This window comes from Bubalus bubalis, chromosome 8, assembly GCF_019923935.1.
Source record: "Bubalus bubalis isolate 160015118507 breed Murrah chromosome 8, NDDB_SH_1, whole genome shotgun sequence".
NCBI lineage: Eukaryota > Metazoa > Chordata > Mammalia > Artiodactyla > Bovidae > Bubalus > Bubalus bubalis.
The window spans coordinates 27,993,423-28,016,638 of record NC_059164.1 but is presented as its reverse complement, the minus strand read 5'-3'; the positions used below and the strand labels follow the sequence as shown (position 1 = coordinate 28,016,638).

General features: G+C 36.7%; 1 long non-coding RNA gene across 1 annotated transcript in view; it reads right to left on the bottom strand.

Moving 5' to 3' along the window:
• Nucleotides 1-23,216, bottom strand: part of LOC123334672 — a 568,274-nt gene that overhangs the window by 81,712 nt on the left and 463,346 nt on the right. The gene's annotated exons all lie outside the window — the stretch shown is intronic.

Below are 23,216 nucleotides of genomic sequence, written 5' to 3'. Positions count from 1 at the left end.
TATACATTTATCCACAACCATAGAATGTACAATATCAAAAGTGAACTCTAAGGTAAGCTATGGACTTTGGGTGATGCTGTATTAATGTATGTTCATTAGTTTTAACAAATGTACCATTTTAGTAGATGATGTAGATAATGGGGTGTGTGTGCCGGGTGGGGAATATATGGGAAATCTCTGTAACTTCCCCTCAATTTTGCTGTGGACCTTAAACCTCACTAGGAAAATAAGATCCTTTAAAAATTAATACTTATAAAGGAAGAAGGTCACTAAACATAAGTGATAATGTATTTTGATGAGAGCTCTCTACCTTCCTCTGCTGTTCTCACTTGGAGAATTGAAAAACAACTCCAGTTCTTCATTTTTGATATTATTTTGTTTGGATTAGGCTCTCCACCTAAAATTCATAGCTGAATTAACTTATCATTGCTTTATTTATTAATGTCTCAGATGAGATTGGCGCTGAGATTGGCATCAGATCAGATCAGTCACTCAGTCATGTCCGACTCTTTGTGACCCCATGAATCGCAACACTCCAGGCCTCTCTGTCCATCACCAACTCCTGGAGTTCACTCAGACTCACGTCCATCGAGTCGGTGATGCCATCCAGCCATCTCATCCTCTGTCGTCCCATTCTCCTCCTGCCCCCAATCCCTCCCAGCATCAGAGTCTTTTCCAATTAGTCAACTCTTCGCATGAGGTGGCCAAAGTACTGGAGTTTCAGCTTCAGCATCATTGCTTCCAAAGAAATCCCAGGGTTGATCTCCTTCAGAATGGACTGGTTGGATCTCCTTGCAGTCCAAGAGACTCTCAAGAGTCTTCTCCAACACCACAGTTCAAAAGCATCAATTCTTCGGCACTCAGCCTTCTTCACAGTCCAACTCTCAAATCCATACATGACCACAGGAAAAACCATAGTCTTGACTAGACGAACCTTTGTTGGCAAAGTAATGTCTCTGCTTTTGAATATGCTATCTAGGTTGGCATGGCTGTAGACTATTAATGTTTCATTACTGAGTCCTTAATACATGTGGAAGTGTAATGTAATTATTTTTAATGTAAATAATTTTGCTGAGAAATTATCACTTCTACTTTGTCTGTTTTACTTACAATTATTAGGAAAAAACCTAGCTCTTGATGAACATTCTAGATCTTCAGAAGTATATCTTAACCAAAGTGCTGCCACATAAAAAATAATTTTATTTAAAAAATTTTAGAGGTGGTTCTTGCCCCTGTCTAGATTGAATAAGCAATATTCACCTTGTCTGAAAGGAGGGCATAGCAACCCACTCCAGTATTTTTGCCTGGAGAATCCCATGGACAGGGGAGCCTGGCGGACTACAATCTATGAGGTCGCAAAGAGTCAGATATGACTGAGTGACTAAGCACACGCACAGCACCTTGTCTCAACTGCATAACCACCTGAGGACTATGGAGAGTAATAGCAGCTGGTAGGTTGAGGAAGGAGAGCAGAAAGTACTGTCTTAAAATACCAATAAAATTTTTTTAAAAAAGAAAATAATGTATCATGAAACTGGTAGTGAATTTCCCATTTCTTTCCCCCTGATTTCAACTGATCTTCAGTGAAACCAAAAACTGTGCACTAGATACTGATGGAAGGAAAATTTCTGTTTCCAGTCCATCCAAAGTGTAGGAAAGAGGGACCTTGTGAGATAGTAGAGTAAATCATTTTTTAAAAAAATTCCCTTTGTGGTACCAGTGGTAGCAAGAACATCAGTGGCTGGCTGAGGGCCTAAAACTCAAAGGGAGAGGGATTTTTTTTTCCCCTCTGATCAGAGGAACCATGGTCTCAACAGCATGAGGAGAATGCCCATTGCTTTATTTTCTTTGTATATCCTCTCACCATCTGGCTCTGCAGACAGACACACTTTCAGGAACGCATGGCAGAGTAGGGAAACTAAAGCCATAGCTTTCTACAAAGATGACTTGTAAGAGGGAAGGAGGCTCTGAAAGTCAGAAACAATTGGGATAATACAGAGAGAAAGGAGCTTAAGAAAGCAAAGCCCTAATATTTTATATTAGCTTTATCATTTACCCCCAAACTACTAATGTGTGGATCCAGCACTAACCAGCATACAACAGGCTTCAATAACTGAACATGGTCTCAGACAACCACCCAGGTCTCATATTGACTATTGGGTAGCGCTTTGGCATTGAACTGACATTGAAATTACAGCCCATAGAAGGCATGTAGAAACTTTCTGTTCGAACCTAACAAATGCTACCAAACATTTAAAGAAGAAATAACTTTACGTTACACAGTTTCTTCCAGAAAATAGAGGAGGCAACACATTCCAATTCATCTTATGAAGCTAACTTTAAGACTAAAATTAGAGAAGGTTCAAGGAAATGAAACTATGAATCAATACTTCTCATGAACATAGACAAAATCCTCAACCAAATACAAACACATTGACTCAAGCAATATATAGGAAGTCTGAGTCCTTGACTAAGTGGGGTTGATACCAGAAATTCTAGGTGATTTCAGTATTCAAAAAGTAAAGTGTAATTGATCACCAGTTCAGTTCAGTCACTCAGTCATGTCCGACTACTTGCAACCCCATGGACTGCAGCATGCCAGGCTTCCCTGTCCATCGCCAACTCCTGGAGCATACTCAAACTCAATGTCTATTGAGTCGGTGATGCCATCCAACCATCTCATCCTCTGTCATCCCCTTCTCCTCCTGCCTTCAATCTTTCCCAGCATCAGGGTCTTTTCCGATGAGTCAGTTCTTTGCATCAGGCGGCCAAAGTATTGGAGTTTCAGCTTCAGCATCAGTCCTTCCAATGAATATTCAGGATGGGTTTCTTTTAGGATGGACTGGTTGGATCTCTTTGCAGTCCAAGGGACTCGCAAGAGTCTTCACCAACACCACAGTTCAAAAGCATCAATTCTTCAGCACTCAACTTCCTTTATAGTCCAACTCTCACATTCATACATGACTACTGGAAAAACCATAACTTTGACTAGATGGACTTTTGTTGGCAAACTAATGTCTCTGTTTTTGAATATGCTGTTTAGGTTGGTCATAGCTTTTATTCCAAGGAGCAAGCATCTTTTAATTTCATGGCTGATGTCACCATCTACAGTGATTTTGGAGCCCCCCCCAAAAAGTCTGTCACTGTTTCCATTGTTTCCCCATGTATTTACCATGAAGTGATGGGACCAGGTGCCATGATCCTAGTTTTCTGAATGTTGATCTTTAAGCCAACTTTTTCACTCTCCTCTTTCACCTTCATCAAGAGGCTCTTTAGTTCTTTGCTTTCTGCCATAAGGATGGTGTCATCTGCATATCTGAGATTACTGATATTTCTCCTGGCAATTTTGATTCCAGCTTGTGCTTCATCCAGCTCGACATTTCGCATAGTATACCCTGCATATAAGTTATATAAGCAGGGTGCCAAAATACAGCTTTGACATACTCCTTTCCCAATTTGGAACCAATATGTTGTTCCATGTCCAGTTCTAACTATTGCTTCTTGACCTGCATACAGATTTCTCAAGAGGCAGGTCAGGTGGTCTGGTATTCCCATCTCTTTCAGAATTTTCCACAGTTGGTTGTGATACCCCCAAAGGCTTTGGCATAGTCAATATAGCAAAAGTAGATGTATTTCTGGAACTCTCTTGCTTTTTTGACGATCCAGCAGATGTTGGCATTTTATCTTTGGTTCCTCTGCCTTTTCTAAATCCAGCTTGAACATTTAGAAGTTTATGGTTCATGTAGTGTTGAACCTGGCTTGGAGAATTTTGAGCATTACTTTACTAGCGTGTGAGATGAGTGCAATTGTGTGGTACTTTGAACATTCTTTGGTTTGGTTTAGTTTGGACATACAAACAAAGTGACTCTAGCAATATATAGGAAGTATGAGTCCATGATCAAGTGGGGTTGATACCAGGAATGCAAGGTGATTTCAGTATTCAAAAAATAAAGTGTAATTCATCATACTAAGAAAAGACACAGTATCTTATTAACTGATATAGAAAAATCATTTGACAAAATTAAAACTCCATTCAGGATTTAAACGGAGAAGGCAATGGCAACCCACTGCAGTACTCTTGCCTGGAAAATCCCATGGACGGAGGAGCCTGGTAGGCTTCAGTCCATGGGGTCGTGAAGAGTATGACACGACTGAGCGACTTCACTTTCACTTTTCACTTTCATGCATTGGAGAAGGAAATGGCAACCCACTCCAATGTTCTTGCCTGGAGAATCCCAGGGATGGAGGAGCCTGGTGGGCTGCTGTCTATGGGGTTGCAAAGAGTCGGATACGACTGAGGCAACTTAGCAGCAGCAGCAGCAGCATGATTTAAAAAACAATCTCAGCACACTAGGAAAAGGAAGTCTCCTTTTCCTGATAAACGGAATCTACAAAATACCCATAGTGAACATCTCATATAACCATGAAAGGCAGTATGCTTTTCTGCAAAGCTTGGGAATAAAGATTCACTGTGAACACTCCTAGTGAATATAGTACTGGAAGTCCAGGTTGCAATAACAATGGAGGAGCAGAAATAAACCCACATTGTTCTTCCTATCATTAATGTTATGGTATAGTTATCACAATTAATGAACCAATATCAATAATTATTATCAACTAAAGTCCACACTTTCTTCAGATTTTCTTAGGTTTTATATAACATCCTTTTTCTCTTCCAGGATTCCCTTCAGGATAGTGATCATGGCCCCTTATGCTCATTTCGACTTGTTGACAATTTTTCAAATCTTCCTTATTTCTGATGACCTTGACAATTTTGAGGAGTACTGGTTAGAGAGTTTATGGGATATCCCTCAGCTGGGATTTTTTCATATTGGCCCATTGCAATGGTTTTTTTTGAGGATGACTAAAAAGTAAAGTGCCATTCTCATCATCATATCAATAGTACATATCGTCAACATGACATCACTATTGAACTATGATTACTTCACTGTAATTTCAATTTGTCATCAACTGCATATAATTTGCATTTTTTCTCCCAGTTTGTGGCTTATGTTTTCATTGTCTTAATTATTTTTCACAGAGCAGAAAGTTTTAGCTTTAATACAATTCAGTTTTTTTTTCTCTGCTGATCATGCTTTTGGTAATACATCTGAAATCTCATCACCAAACTAGAGCTCAAAGATTTTCTTCTGTGTTTTTTCCTATAGATTTTATACTTTTGTGTTTTACCTTTCTGTCAATGATCTATTTTGAGTTAATTTTGTGTAAGGTATAAAGTCTACATCTAGGTATGTATTTTTTGCTTATGGACATCCAATGATTTTTCATCACCACTTATTTAAAAAAGAGATATCTTTTTTCCCCTTTTGGATTGCTTTGTATATTTTCCAAAAACCAGTTGACTCTATGAGTGTGCATCTACTTTCAGGCACTTCAGCATTATGCTTGGGGGCTATTTTAAAGGGTGAAATTACTGAAAAATAGGCACAAATGAAAATATGTGGCACTTTATAGACTGAGAAAAGGACAGTTTTTTTTTTTTTTGTTGTTTTTTTTTAAAAGGACAGTTTTTATAGTATGAGAGCTGACATCAAAAACCAGAGCATTGCTGTGTTTGACCTCAGCTGGGAATGTGTATGTCAGGCAATTCACATTTTTCACCATTTTGAATGTCTGTAAGTGACATAAGAAGATGGTATGTATTGATTTGGGAGTTACAAATTAAGTTTACGTGAATAGACAAATGTACAAATAATGAGGATTTTAAAAATCACATATCCAGACTTATATCCCAGACTTATATCCCAGATATAGAAGAAACTCTAAACTCAATAATAAAAAATCAAAATTTTGATTAAAAAGGAGTGGAGGAAAAAGTTTTGAAGAGCTATTTCATCAGAGGAGATACAGGAATGGCAAATAAGCACATGAAAAGATACTCGACATTATATTAGCACTAGAGAAATGACAATTAAAAGCACAATGAGCTACCAGAACACATCTATTAGAACAGCTAAAACAAATGCTATAAAATAAATAGATGATACCAAATGCTTCAAAGAATGTAGAAGTAAATATCTCATACATTGCAGGTGGAAATGAAAAATATGCAGCTACTCTGGAAAACTGGTTGTCAGTTTCCTATAAACTTAAAAATGTACTTGCAGTATAACTCAGTAATCCTATTCCTAGTTATTTATCTTAGATATATTGAAATGTAAATAGCTTGCTCCTTGGAAGGAAAGCTATGACAAACCTCAGTTCAGTTGCTCAGTCGTGTCCGACTCTTTGCAACCCCATGAATTGTAGCACGCCAGGCCTCCCTGTGACCAACTCCAAGAGTTCACTCAAACTCATGTCCATCGAGTCGGTGATGCCATCCAGCCATCTCATCCTCTGTTGTCCCCTTCTCCTCCTGCCCCCAATCCCTCCCAGCATCAGAGTCTTTTCCAATAAGTCAACTCTTCGCATAAGGTGGCCAAAGTACTGGAGATTTAGCTTTAGCATCAGTCCTTCCAAAGAACACTCAGGGCTGATCTCCTTTAGAATGGACTGGTTGGATCTCCTTGCAGTCCAAGGGACTCTCAAGAGTCTTCTCCAACACCACAGTTCAAAAGCATCAATTCTTCAGCACTCAGTTTTCTTCACAGTCCAACTCTCACATCCATACATGACCACTGGAAAAACCATAGCCTTGACTAGATGAAACTTTGTTGGCAAAGTAATGTCTCTGCTTTTCAATATGTTACCTAGATGGTTGGTCATAAATTTCCTTCCAAGGAGTAAGCATCTTTTAATTTCACGGCTGCAATCACCATCTGCAGTGATTTTGGAGCCCCCAAAAATAAAGTCTGACACTGTTTCCACTGTTTCCCCATCTATTTCCCATGAAGTGATAGGACCAGATGCCATGATCTTCATTTTCTGAATGTTGAGCTTTAAGCCAACTTTTTCACTCTCCTCTTTCACTTTCATCAAGAGGCTTTTGAGTTCCTCTTCCCTTTCTGCCATAAGGGTGGTGTCATCTGCATATCTGAGGTTATTGATATTTCTCCTGGCAATCTTGATTCCAGCTTGTGCTTCTTCCAGCCCAGCGTTTCTCATGATGTATTCTGCATAGAAGTTAAATAAGCAGGGTAACAATATATACCCTTGACGTACTCCTTTTCCTATTTGGATCCAGTCTGTTGTTCCATGTCCAGTTTTAACTATTGCTTCTTGACCTGCATATAGGTTTTTCAAGAGGCAGGTCAGGTGGTCTCATATTCCCATGTCTTTCAGAATTTTTGACAGTTTCTTGTGATCCACACAGTCAAAGCCTTTGGCATAGTCAATAAAGCAGAAATAGATGTTTTTCTGGAACTCTCTTGCTTTTTCCATGATCCAGCAGATGTTGGCAATTTGATCTCTGGTTCCTCTGCCTTTTCTAAATCCTGCTTGAACATCTGGAAGTTCACGTTTCATGTATTGTCGAAGCCTGGCTTGGAGAATTTTGAGCATTACTTTACTAGCGTGTGAGATGAGTGCAATTGTGTGGTAGTTTGAGCATTCTTTGGCATTGCCTTTCTTTGGGATTGGAATGAAAACTGACCTTTTCCAGTCCTGTGGATAAACCTAGACAGCATATTAAAAAGCAGAGACATCACTTGCTAACAAAGGTTTGTATAGTCAAAGCTATGGTTTTTTCAGTAGTCATGTATAGATGTTAGGGTTGGACCACAAAAAAGGCTGAGCACTGAATAACTGATGCTTTCATTCTGTGCTACTGGATAAGACTCTTGAGAATCCCTTGGACAGCAAGGAGATCAGACCAAGACCTAAAGGAAATCAATCATGAATGTTGATTGGAAGTACTGATGCTGAAGCTCGAATACTTTAGCTGCTGCTGCTGCTGCTAAGTCGCTTCAGTCGTGTCCGACTCTGTGCGATCACAGGGACGGCAGCCCACCAGGCTCCCCCATCCCTGGGATTCTCCAGGCAAGAACACTGGAGTGGGTTGCCATTTCCTTCTCCAATACTTTAGCTACCTGCTGCAAAGAGCCAATTTATTAGAAAAGCTCTAATGATGGGAGAGACTGAAGGCAAAAGGAGGAGAGGGCAGCAGAGGATGAGATGGTTAGATAGCATCATCAACTCAATGAAAATGAATTTGCGCAAAACTCTGTAGATGGTACAGGACAGAAGAGCCTAATGTGCTGTAGTTAATGGGGTTGCAAAGAGTGAGATAAGACTTAACGACTGAAAAACCACAAACTCGTATGTTTATGACAGCCTTTACTAAAACCACCTGAAACTGAATAGTCCAAATGTTCCTCAATCAATAAATCAATCAAACCAAATGCAGTACATTCATACAATGGAATGCTACTCAGGCATAAAAAGAAATGCGTCATTAGAATGTGCAACAATATGGATGAATGTCCAAGGCACTGTTTTCAGTAAAAGAAGGCAATCTCAACAGTTACATACCATATTTGACTTTATATGACTTTCTGGAAAAGGTAAAACTATAGAGACAAAGATAAGATCAGAGGTGGCCAGGGCTGAGTCATGAGGGGACAGTTTGACTACAAATAGACAACATGAAAAAATTTAGGAGACTTCCCTGGTGGTGCAGTGGATAGGAATCTGCCTGCCAATGCAGGGGACACAGGTTTAATCACTGGTTCAGGAAGATTCACATGCTGTGGAGCAACTAAGCCTGTGTACCACAGCTACTAAGCCTGAACTCTAGAGCCTGTGGGCCGCAACTACTGAAGCCCATGCACCCCAGAGCCACAGACCATAACTATTGAGCCTGCTGTGCTGCAACAATTGAAGACTGCGCACCTAGAGCCTGTGCTCCACAAGAGAAGCCCCTGCAGTGAGAAACCCGCACACTGCAGCAGAGTAGCCTCGACTCATTACAGCTAGAGGAAGCCTGCACAGAAACAAAGACCCAGTGCAATCAGAAAAAAAAAAAAAAATTAAACATTAAAAAATATTTTTAAAAAAAGAAAAATTGAGGAGAGAGGGTACTTAATTTGAAAATATTAAGGTCCTAAAATTCTATGGTTGGAAATATTACAATGCAGTATATCATTCTCATAAGTTTTATTCTCTTCCTTTCTGCATGCACTGTTTTAAATTAGAAAATTACATACAGTATTTTAACACAACCAAATTCTTTATCAGTGAAAGAATTAAAGAATACATTGCTTGTGTTTGTGTATAAAATATATAAAATATGGTAACTTCTCGCAATTCCTGTGACTCTTCTGCACCACCGTGTGCTCAAAGAAATGTGGTTAAAATCTATTGCCTAATTCTATGGGTCCAACCCCTGTAATCACTTAAATAAAGTAATTTAGTATTCTTGGCTGGAGAATCCCACAGATAGAGGAGCCTGGCAGGCTGTAGTCCATGGGGTCCGCACAGAGTTGGACATGACTGAATAGATTTAGCAAAGTATAACATTGTATTAAATTTATCTAGATTTAGGAGAATTTTCACTTGAGTTAAATTTTTTAAAACATATTTTCAAAACAATTTATTTCTTTCCTGATGTTTAATTTGAACTCTTACAAAAAGATACTTACATTCTCTTTCATTTTGACTTTTAAAGGCTGATTTTTATGTTATTAATTCAAGTGACTTGTTGGTTATTGGCATTTTACTAGGAAAACGAATGATTTTATATTCTATACAAACACATTGCTAATTAATAGAGGGCTTAGGACACCAGCTCTTTGAGGAAGAACCAAGAAGACCCCAAAATTGCTGATTTCTTTGTTTATAAGAGGATTCTATTTGGAAAAACACCTTTAAGGCAGAGATGGCACATAAATTCAGGTAGCTTTTTACAAACTGTTTAGGACATCTCCAAGAACATCCCCAAAGCATATTTCTTTCAGTTTTCTTACAAGTAACTGCTTCGGGGAAATCAAGGAATCATGATGCTATCCCCAGAGGATATTTTCTTTATTCTATTATAGTTTTTATAGGTTTGACAATTTCAATAAATATGTTGTTAGCCTCTTCCTTTGGTTTTCATCATGATACTTAAATACATGTTCCATACATGATATAGGACACAGATACACCTGTAGCTGATTCATATCAATGTATGGCAAAAACCACCACAGTGTCGTAAACTAATTAGCCTCCAATTAAAATAAATAAACTAAAAAAAAAAAAAAAGATCTTACTTTTTAATAAAAGGCTAATTTTTTCTGACCAAAAGGTGAAATTTATCTTTGGATTCTTGAATTGTTAACTTACACATGCATTCATGTTAGACTCATATCATCATGTATGTATGAATACAGCCCAAGTTTTGAAAACCTCTTTGACAAGAGCAATATATTCATAATCGTTTACATAAGTTTAATTCTGTTTCTCACTTGTTTGTAAAAGAAAAAGTTAGCCCTTCTCACATAACTTGTGAAACTTTGCTTCTTAAAAGAACACTTTTCCCTTGCCATACAAACAGAAAGGTTATTCCAGGCAGTGTAAGGGCTTGAACCCTGGCAGACTTAGGTCCAAATATTTGGTTCAATTACTTAACTCTGAATGTCTGTTTCCTCATCTTTCCAGTGGGGATAATAAGATTTGTCTTGCAGGGATGTTACAGGAAAAAAACTTGGCCCACTGGTTGGCAATGGCTTGTCCACAATTAACAGTGACTATGAGAAACATCAATGACTTCTGTTGCCGATATTTGTTTTTTTCTTTTCCCCAAAAGAGAACTTGGCCCTCTTAATAGATGTTGTTTGGTCTATTATAAAAGAAAAATTTGTTCTCGCAATATGTATTTACATATTTTAGAGATTTTCTTCCTTAAAAATCAAAACAAAAAAAATTGCCATATTGAAAAATATACCCTTAAAAATCTCAATATAAAATACTTTTGCTACTAAACTTCAAAAGGATAAGATTTTAAATTAAAAACTGTATTGGCTTTAAAATTTTCATGCTAATCTTTTTTTACAGAGTTCTTTAAACACTGGGTTTCTTTTCAACATAAACTATGCTTTTGTTATCAAGTATGCTTTCCCTTATTGTATAACCATAATTTATAAAATCATATATATAATAAACATATAGAATATATATAGGTATTGATTTTTGTTTTTAGTTTTGAATTTTCTGTGATTCTTAAAACTCTTGGCCTTGCTTTGCCATTAGAGAACACTAACTCTGCACTTCAATTCTAAATTTAAATGTAAATATTTTTATCAATATATGCATATTAAAATTAGCCAATAATATCACATAGTGTGTTTTATTCTTCTCTAAGGTCTGTTTTCTCAAAATTAACTGGAAATTTGCTTTTGAGTCATCACTTTTGGAGAAATCACTAATAAAAAACCCTATATCTTCTGGTATTTTCTCAAAGAGAAAAAAGTAAAAAAAAAAAAAAAAAAGGCTTATTTCAGAGTCAATAAATTTATAATCATTTATTTGTTGTAGAAAAATTGTCTCTGCATTTTTCATATTCTACCACAGGGTGGAGTATCGCTTTAAATATGGGACCTGTTTTTTACTGCCATGCATTCCTAACTAAATTCATTCTGTTATGTAGATAAACTATGAAGTAGGGTTTTAGTGAATGGTAAAATTGGGGTTCTAAAATTTAAACACTATCCAACTCCTTTGAATTGCTACTCAGGTATAATGAAGAAAATATTAATATTCAGTGGTCCCCAACAGAAGAAAGCAAAAAAGTCTATTCCAATCCTGTGGAGATTTTATGACACAAGGTCTTGAAATGGTATTTAATTTTCATGTAATTGTGTATGCTTTTCCTTCAAAGGTAGCAGTCATGGCATAGTCTACTGTTTCGACGAATGATTTATATGTTGTATATAAGTATTGTATGGGCTTCCCTGGTGGCTCAGATGGTAAAGAAACTGCCTACAATGTGGGAGACCTGGGTTCAATCCCTGAGTCAGGAAGATCCCCTGGAGAAGGGAATGGCAACCTACCCCAGTATTCTTGCCTAGAGAATTCCATGGATAGAGGAGCTGGGCAAACTATAGTCCATGGGGTTGCAAAGAGTCTGACACAACTGAGCCACTAACACTTCACTTCATATATGAATTAATTGTGATAATGTAAATGCAAAAAGGCAAAATGGCTGTCTGAGGAGGCCTTACAAAGAGCTGAGAAAAGAAGAGAAGCAAAAGGGAAAGGAGACAAGGAAAGATATAACCATTTGAATGCAGAGTTCCAAAAATATCAAGGAGTGATAAGAAAGTTGTCCTAAGTGAACAATGCAAAGAAACAGAGGGAAACAATAGAATGGGAAAGACTAGAGATCACTTCAAGAAAATTAAAGATACCAAGAGAACATTTCATGCAAAGATGGGCACAGTAAGGGACAGAAATGATATGGATCTAACAGAAGCAAAAGATATTAAGAAGAGGTGGCAAGAATACATAGAACTATACAAAAAAGATCTTATTGACCCAGGTAAACCCAATGGTATGATCACTCAACTACAGCCATACATCTTGCAGTATGAAGTCAAGTGGGCCTTAATAAGCATCACTATGAACTAAGCTAGTCGAGGTGATGGAATTCCAGATGATCTATTTCAATTCCTAAAAGATGATGCTGTTAAAGTGTTGCACTCAATATGCCAGCAAATGTGGAAAACTCAGCAGTGGCCACAGGACTGGAAAAGGTCAGTTTTCATTCCAGTCCCAAAGAAAGGCAATGCCAAAGAATGTTCAAACTATTGCACAATTTCACTCATTTCACATGCTAGCAAAGTAATGCTCAAAAGTCTCCAAGATAGGCTTCAACAATATGTGAAACAAGAAATTCCAGATGTTGAAGATGGATGTAGAAAAGGCAGAGGAACCAGAGATCAAATTGCCAACACATATTGGATCATAGAAAAAGCAAGCGGATGCCAGAAAAATACCTACTTCTGCTTCACTGACCATGCTAAAGCCTTTGAATGGATCACAACAAACTGTGGGAAATTCTTAAAGAGATAGGAGTATCAGACTACCTTACTTGCCTCCTGAGAAAACTGTATGCAGGTCAAGAAGCAACAGTTAGAACTGGACATGGAACAATGTACTGGGTCCAAATTGGGAAAGCAGTATGTCAAGACTATGTTGTCATCCTGCTTATTTAACTTATCTGCAGAGTACATCATGAGAAATGCCAGGCTGGAAGAAGCACAAGCTGGAATCAAGATGGCCAGGAGAAATATTAATCTCATATATGCAGATGATACCACCCTTATGGCAGAAAGCAATAAGGAACTGAAAGAGCCTCTTTAAGAAGGTGAAAGAAAAGAGTGAAAAAGCTGGCTTAAAACTCAACATTCAAAAAACTAAGATCATGACATCCAGTCCCATCACTTTATGGCAAATAGATGGGGAAACAAAGGAAACAGTGACAGAGTTTATTTTCTTGGGCTCCTAAGTCACTGCAGATGGTGACAGCATCCATGAAATTAAGATGCTTGCTTTTTGGAAGAAAGGCTATGACAAACCTAGACAGCATATTAAAAAGCAGAGACATTACTTCCCCAAAAAAGGCCCATATGGTCAAAGCTATGGTTTTTTCAGTAGTCATGTATGGATATGAAAGCTGGACCATAAAGAAAGCTGAGCACCAAAGAACTGATGGCTTTTGAACTATGGTGTTGGAGAAGACTCTTGAGAGTCCCTTGGACTACAAGGAGATCAACCAGTCATTTCTAAAGGAAATCCACCCTGAATATTCATTGGAGGATTGATGCTGAAACTGAAGCTCCAGTACTTTGGACACGTGGTTTGAAAAGCCAACTCATTAGAAAAGTACCTGATGCTGGGCAAGATCGAAGGCAGGAGAAGAAAGCGATCAAAGAGGATGAGATGGTTGGATGGCATCACTGACTCAATGGACGTGAATTTGAGCATGATCTGGGAGATGGTGAAGGACAGTGAAGCCTGGTGTGCTGTAGTCTATGGGGTTGGAAAGAGTTGAACACGACTGGGTGACTGCATAACAACAACATGGTTTGTGTTCAAAATACTGAATTAGGTTGTACTAATTTGAAAATATGGCTGTCCAACTAAATTGCTTTAGAATCGTTATGCTGGAGCTGTGACTTTCTAAAACAAACTTAATTTACTGACATCAAGTAATTCCTACCTGAAGTACAAAGTAGTCTCCTTTCAACAACTCAATGCTGCTTTTAACTCAGAGGAAGTACAGAAAATGAATCTGAAAGCTGAGGCCCCTTGGGCAATCTTGATGGATTTGACAGTGATAAAACTACTACATCTCTATGAAATCTCTCTGCCTGATCTCCCTTATTTTTTACTCAATAATAATAACAGGAGCTCTGATTAGGCAGCAACACAGATATAATACAAACACAAATGACACATGTAAGAAAATGAGGAAAGCATGCTTAAATAATATCCAGTGGCTCACGTCTCACATCAGGAGACCACTTGAAATGATGAGTGTAAATACTTCAGAACCCCATTCAGACATATCTATGTTTTTGAAATATTTCAAATTTTGAACATTAGATATAAAAAAGAAAAAAGACATTTTTTAGCTCCCCACTTCATCTACAGTATGTATACTGTGTGTGTGTGTGTTTATTTGCTTAGTCATGTCTGACTCTTTGCAACCCCATGGGCTGTACCCTGCCAGGTTCCTCTGTCCATGGGGATTCTCCAGGCAAGAATACTAGAGTGGGTTGCCATGTCCTCCTCCAGGGGATCTTCCCAACCCAGGGATTGACTCCAGGTCGCCCACATTACTGGTGGATTCTTTATCATCTGAGCCACTAGGGAAGCCCTCAGTATGTATATGGATCCAGATTAAACAGTAATGGTAGACAAAAGCAAATTTGGGAAGAGAAAGATGACATTGAATGCAATTCTTTCATAACTGGAGTTAATTTTTCTTTTTATGACTGCAGAGTGGTAAGAAACTAAAGAATTTTATGTTTAGTCCAACAGATTTTTTTTTTATAGTGGTGTAATTTATGTAACATAAATTACATTTAATTTAAATTTAGTGGCATTTAATGTTTTCAGTGTTGTTCAACTACCATCTCTCTCAGTTTCAAAAATTCTATCACCACAGAGCACCCTGTACCTATTAAGTAATCATTTCTCATTGTCTTCTCCCGCTGTCCTGAGAAAATCGATGACTTGCTTTCTATGCATATGAGTTTGCCTATTTTATGCATATTTCATATACAAGGCATCATATCGTATGTGACCTTTTGTGTCTGGCTTCTTTTACTTAGTATAATGCTTTGAAGGTTCATGCCTGTTGCACCATATATCAGAATGTCTTTCTTTTTATGGCTGGATAATATTTCATCTGTTTATATAAATAAACAATATGGTAACCAAAATGTTACAAAATAAAATGTTACCACATTTTATTTGGTAACATTTTATTTATTCTTTCATCCACTGACGCACGCTTGAATTGTTTCCACCTTTTGGGTACTGCAAACAATGGAATGGAATGGAATGTATGCAATAGAAACTGGCATACAAAAATCTGAGCCCCTGTTTTCAATTCTTTTAGGTATATTCCAAGTGAAATTACTGGGTCCTATGTAATGCTATATTTAGCCTTTTGAGGAACTGCCAAAATGTTCTGTGCAGCATTTTTCATTTCCCTACAGAATGAAACTGGACTCTCAATCTGACACCAGACATGCAGGAAAAGACTCAAACTTGGTTAAGGACTTAAATTTAAACCCTAAAACCATAAAACTCCTTGGAAAAAAAATAGGGAAAATCCTTTTGACATTTTTGTTTGTTTGTTTCTCATTGTTTTTTATGCAGATGCATGCTTTATCTTCTCTGGAATGAATATGTTAAGAGTGGAATTTCTGGATCATAGGGAAGATATGTGACTAACAATTTTTTTTTAACCAAGATGATCTTGGCAATAATTTCTTAGATATGAGAATAAATGTATAAGAAACAAAAACAAAAAAATAAAAGTTGGGCTACATAAAACTAAAAACCTCTTCACAGCAAAGGCAACAAAGAAGAAAATGACAATGAAATTTATGAAATGGGAGAAAAAATTGCAAATCTTATCTGGTGAGGCAAATATTCAAAATATATTAAAAATTCATACAAGTCAACAGCAAAAAAAGAAAAAAATTAAAAATGGACAAATGACATGAACAGACATTCTTCCAAAGAATATATACAAATGGTCAACATATATATGAAAAGGTGCTCAACCTCAATAATCAACAGGGAAACATAAATCAAAACCACAGTGTGGCACTACTTCAAATCAATTTCATTTCTTTGCAAATGGACATTCAGTTTTCCCTACGCTTTATCATTCAGACAGAAACCTAATAAGGAACCTCAAACTTGAATAACAATATAGATCAAATGGATACAATAGACACATATAGAACATGCCACCCATCCACAGCAGAATACACATTCTTCTCAAGTGCCCACAGAACATTCTCCAGGATAGATCATATATTAGGCCACAAAGCAACTCAACAAGTTTCAGAAGACTGAAATCATACCAAGCATATTTTCTGATCACAATGATATAAAACTGGAAATCAAATAGGAAAATTTAAAAAATCACAAATATGTGGAAATAAAGCACATTAGTGAACAACCAGTAGGTCAAAAAAGATATGAAAAAGGAAATCAGAAAGTATCTTGAGATAAACAAAAATAAAAATATAATATACCAAACCATATGGGATGCAGCCAAAGCTGAAAATCCAACGTTTTAAGCAAATTTATAGCAATAAATGCCTATGTAAAAGAAAAAGAAAGTTCTCAACAACCCAATTTTACACTTCAAGGAATTAGAAAAAGAACAAACTAAACTCAAGATTAGCAGAAGGGAGGACATAATAGAGATTAGAGCTGATATATTAATAAATGAACTAGAGACAACAAAGGAAAATATCAATGAAACTCGTGTTGTTTTCTTCTTTTTTTTTTTGAAAAGATAAACATAATTGACACACCTATAGCTCACTAAACAAGAAAAAAGAGAGTAGTCAAAGTTATGAATGAAAAGGCAATATTACAGTTGATACCAATACAAAGGTATCACAAGAAGTTACTAAGAGTAACAGTACTTCAACAAATTTGATAACCTGGGAAAAAGAGATAAATTCCTATAAACATATAATCAACCAAGACTGAATGATGAAGAAACAGAAAATCTGAATAGATCGATTATTACTAAGAGATATAGGCAGTAATCAAAAAGTCTCCTAACAAAGACAATTTCATAACCATATGGCTTTACTGGTAAATTATACCAAACATTTAAAGTAAAATTTATACTAGTTTTTCTTGAATTATTCCAAAAATATCAAAGAGGACAGAGGGAATACTTCCAAACTCACTTTAGAGAGTAGCATTTCTCTAATACCAAAGCAGACAAGGACATTATGAGAAAAGGAAACTGTAGGTGAAATTCTCGGTGAACACAGATGCAACAACACTTAACAAAATACTAGCAAACAAAATTCAACATTAAAAGGACCATACATACAATCAAGTAAGATTTATTTGAAGGCTTAGAGGATGGTTCAGTATAAATCAAATCAATAAATGTGATACACAACATTAATAAGGTAAAGGAGAAAAAACGTATGATCAATTAAATAGGTACAGAAAAATTCTGACAAAATTCAACATCCTTTGATAATAAAAACTCTCAACAAACTGGGAATAGAAGAAATTTACCATAAATTATGCCACATATGGCATAATAAAGGCCATCTGTGACAAGTCCACAGTTAACATCATACTTAATGGTTACATGCTGAAAGCTTTTCCTTCCTTCAAGAGCAAGACAAAGGTGCCCACTTTCACCACTTTTATTCTAGTTAGCACTGAAAGGTCTTGCTAGAGCACTTAAGCAAGAAAAATAAAAAGCATCCAAATCATAAAGGAAAGTAAAGCTGTCTGTGTTTGCAGATGACATGATATTGTACATAGAAAATTCTAAAGACGTCATCAAAAGCTTCTAGACCAAATAAATTCATGTATGTTGCAGGATACAAAATCAAACTCAGTTTCATTTCTATATACTAGCAGTGAATTATCTGAAAAGGAAATTAAGAAAATAATCCAATTTACAAAAGCATCAACAATAATAAAACACTTGGAAATAAATTTAACTGAGGAGGTAAAAGTTCTGTAGCTAAAAACTGATGAAAGAATTTGAAGAATATACAGATAAATGGAAAGATATCCCATGTCCCCACCTCATTCAAGGCACAGCTGAGCTTCAGAAAGATCATAGCAGTCAATCTATGCTCAGCCTGTAGACTATTTTCTGTTTATGCCAACCATTAGGTCTTGTGTTCACTTATATTTCTGTATATAAACTACAACTATTTTAAGAAGATGATGACTAATTTCTGGAATTAAGGATATAAATGCACCAAGGTACTGATTTTCATGTTATACTCCACACCCTTTGTTTCTGAAAACTATATCTAACAGGTACCCAATATTTGATGGCTTCATTGATTTTCTTCTGAACAGTTTTCATTAAATTTTCCTGTAAAAAGTGGTAGGATTTATGTCAATGTTCCAACTACAGGTGGCACTGACTGACTTAATTTGTCAGTTCTGTTCTTGCTTATTCTTTTGTAACTTGAAAGTAAACAGAATACTACACATCATGAATAATGTTGAAGGAAAAACCTGAAGAATAATTCCTTTGAGGGAGCAGTTGAATGTGGGAAATCATTTTCTCTTTTTATTCACTATGCTCCTAGGAGTCTAGCCAGGACCGCATCTGCTTTTTTTTTTTTTTTTTATTAACATGTATATTTTTTAGTCTAGCATGGTGATGGGAGCATGCAGATATTTGATAAATGCTATATAATGATAGTTTTGGCTATCATTATTATAGCAATTATGAAGCCTACTCAAAAATGATTTGATGCTGTGACTTCATGGTAAGACATGTTTTGCCTCTAGATTTTTCTTTAAATAGAAGCCTTGAATGAACTAAATTTGTTTTCAACATTCAGAAAATCATAGGAAAGACTCATAGAGGCCATCTAGCCCATTACATTGTATTACACTGGAAGAATCTGAAAAACAGGGAAGTTTGACTTGTCTAATATAAAAAGTATAGTTAGTTCCAGATCTAGGGGACAAATAAACAGGTCTTCTGATCTTACAGCATTACTCCTACTATACAAAACAAGAAGTTACTTTTGCCATTGTGAAATGGTAATTTATAGCTCTTATTCAAAATTGTGCTTCAGAGCTATACTTTGGAATTCACAATGGCAGACAAAGAATACTTAACTTACTGTATTCCTTCCAAACTTGGAGATATTGATAGAGTTGGTGGACCCATTCCATTTTATCAACCATTTATTGAAAAGCAACAAAATCCAGAGCTGAGAGAATATAACCTAATTATGTCTAGTTGGATAGCCAATTTCAACCTCAGCTGCAAAGAAAACTTGCATAATTTAAATGAACAGAACTTCAGTGTATGTGTTAGTATTAGCTTTGGGGAATTAAAAAAAAAATTAGAGACTTATCTCCCTGGCGAGATGGTCTGTGTTGAGAGCAAATTTCCTTATTAATGATCCAGGTATGGATTTCTGTAGGGCTTCAGAGAAAAGATGGGGGTTTCATAATATACAATATCATATGTATTCTGACACTTATGATGTTCATTGACTGAGGCACATTGATGTAGTATAAGATGAAAATGCTATATATCCCAAAGTAGGCTTGATGCAAAATGCAGATACCACAGCAAACCTCAAAAGACATTTGTTCATTTGGTTAATTTTTTGATCAAATGTTTTATTTTGTAATTCTGGAAGTCGACCAATTTTCTGTTCTCTCACTACATTTCAGTACTGAATAAATACAGTGCTGGAGTTGGCCCACTGAAAATGACCTGCTATCACTCATGCAGGCAAAGCCATGGATTCTGGGATCCTGACTTTATTTGGTCCTCCTTCTGGATTGTGGTAGGGAAAATAAACGTACCCAGTGACTTATATGTTTCTTCAGGTGACTTTCACCTTGGCTGACTTGATTTGTTCTGAAGGGACCACAGAGAGACTTTCTTCTGCTTCCCAGCAGAGGTCAAGCTATTTTCATGTTCTCTTCCTCATTTTCCTTCCTTCTGGGATTGATCCTGTTCTTTCAGGCTTTTTATTATTGTCACCTCTTTTTTTTTTTTTTTTAATCCATCTTCACTTTGTGATTAACTGGAAGCTTCTTTTAAGTATGTCCATTTAATTATTTTATAAAAGAATAACTTATGTAGATTATTCTTGAGGCCCCTGGTCCTGGTCAAGCTGACCACCTGCTATTGTCCAAAAGTATGAGACATCTCCTACTTCTCACACTACATTGTTATTGCCATTTTGCTGTTTCATGCATTCCACCACCACTTCATAAGCCAGTTTATAGCAATCACTGGATTCTACTTTTCTATTGCCTTTGTCAAGCACAGAGCCTAATATATAGTAAGTATGAAACACATGACAGATGAATAAATTGGATGGGCTCTTAGAAGAAAAATCAGCTTGCTTGACCACTAATTTCAGTTATGTGGCATATATCAAAGAAACACAGGTTTAAAATCAGAAAAAAATGAGTTGTGGCCCAGGCAAGAATCTTAACTTGCTCTTATTTCAGTTTACTCCTCTGTAAAATAAAAGTGTACTAAATAATTAAAAGACGCTTACTCCTTGGAAGAAAAGTTATGACCAATCTAGATAGCATATTGAAAAGCAGAGACATTACTTTGCCAACAAAGGTCCGTCTAGTCAAGGCTATGGTTTTTCCAGTGGTCATGTATGGATGTGAGAGTTGAACTGTGAAGAAAGCTGAGTGCCGAAGAATTGATGCTTTGGAACTGTGGTGTTGGAGAAGACTCTTGAGAGTCCCTTGGACTGCAAGGAGATCCAACCAGTCCATTCTGAAGGAGATCAGCCCTGGGATTTCTTTGGAAGGAATGATGCTGAAGCTGAAACTCCAGTACTTTGGCGACCTCATGCGAAGAGTTGACTCATTGCAAAAGACTCTGATGCTGGGAGGGATTGGGGGCAGGAGGAGAAGGGGACGACAGAGGATGAGATGGCTGGATGGCATCACTGACTCGATGGACGTGAGTCTGAGTGAACTCTGGGAGTTGGTGATGGACAGGGAGTCCTGGCATGCTGCGATTCATGGGGTCGCAAAGAGTCGGACACGACGGAGCGACTGAACTGAACTGAAATAATTTCTAATGTCAAAAGAATTCTTAGAGGTGGATTACTTTTGTTTGTCATCATAAAAGAAATGAAGTGGTGTAGCAGTTTCTAATCAGTTAAACTATTATGTATTGAGTCTTTAATACATATTTGTCACAGTGTACAGGGAGGCCTGGCAAACTATGGTTCATGGGGTCACAAAGAGTCGGACATGACCAAGCACCTGAACTGAACTGACAATGTTCAAAGCACTTAAAAACAATTCAGAGCCAACTTGACACATTAACGCTAAAATTTAAAAAAATGCTGCAACCATGACAAAACCTGTTGGCAGAGACCACAGGTTTATATGTCAATGTGTATATGAAAAAGAAGCACCAACTCAGGATGGTTTGGAGGACTAGTGCCTTAAGAAAGGGATTTAACAATTTAAGGGATGAGGACCAGCAAAGGGTAATAGAATATTAGAACTGAAGGGGTTCTTGGAGTCACCTATCTCTTTTGATTTAGAATAAATTCAATTGATGTTTCACAAACTGTAGCCACATCAAAGCATCTGTAGAGTCTTGCTTGGAATTCAGGACTCTTAATCTGGAATTCTTTGGACCACAACATCTAATCTCCTATATAAAAGACTGATCTCCTGTATTAAAGCCAGTAGTGACAAAGCACACACAAAACCCAAGGTAGAAAGAAAAGGGTGGTGGAGGCAAAGTTCTGAGGAGCAGATGTAGATACAAAACTTTAGCTAAATATTCAGGACAAAATTCAGACATATATTTCAAATGCTACATGAAGTAAACACCTGCTTTTATTGTGTCCTTTCTAGCATCACTTTCTTTGACAACAAAACTCCAATTTTCCTCAGTGAATTCTGTCTTCCGGACTCTTAGCTGTTCTAGCTTAAATGGAGTAACCTTGTTGCTAGTATGTATATTTCTAAGTTTATTGCCCTAGAGTTTTACAAATTTCAAAGAGGATAAAAGAGTTTTTTCCTATTTTAACGTTGGACACTCTCAGATCTGACCTATTGAAGATTATCATTCATTTTATAGTTGCATATTTATGTTGCTTTTCAGCTAAATATTTATTGAAGCCTTTTTTCTACCTCTGACCTTGTGAATCTTTGCCTTACCTGCTAAGATCATCTTTACTGTATTTAAATCTCATCTGCAACTCTCTTGAATGCACAGTGTCCATCCCAGGCTTCCGCTACATCCTTATGGCCTACACTCCATGGTAACAGTATGATTTTTCCATCAGTGTTTCCATACAGTGATAACTGTATGGTCTTCCTCATTGCCAAGTGTGGTTCTTGAATACCAATTCTCTATTTTAGGGAAGAACGCTGGCTCTGCAGACAGACACCGGAATTTGACTGTTGGGTGCACCGCATGTTAGCTACATGACCTGGGAAACTACTGAACACCTATAAGCATAATTTTCTTCATCTTCAAAATATATGATAATTTATATCTACCTCATATGACTATTGTCGGTAAAGACTAGTATAGCCACCTTATGTAGTTAGCAGAGTTCGTGGCACTTGGTAAACACTACAAATATTAGACACTATTGTTATCACTATTATTCTTATTCCAAAATTGTCACTCTGAGTACTCTTTTCAATATATTTGTTCCATTTTTAAGTCATTAAATTTAATAATTTAGCATAACTCTTAACCATGTTAGATAGATAGACAGGTAGATAGACTGATGTCAGTGTGTCTATTTATACCACTAGATTTTATCATCAGGGTAAGAACTGAGAGCTTCTACATCTTATTATCTCTAGTTCTGATAGCATATGACCTGGTACTCAGAAAGGAGAAAGAGAAGGCGATAAGGAAGAGACACCAAGAAATCATCTCATACATACACATATGTATATGCATATATATTTTTCCTCACATAATCAAAATGTCCAGGAAGTGTCCAAATTCCTTACTTCATTAAACTACAATGTGTCCAATACTTCTTTTGTTCCATTTTGTGCCTTTTTAAAAATTGTGTCAAAACAGAGATACTGCTTAGTTATATACT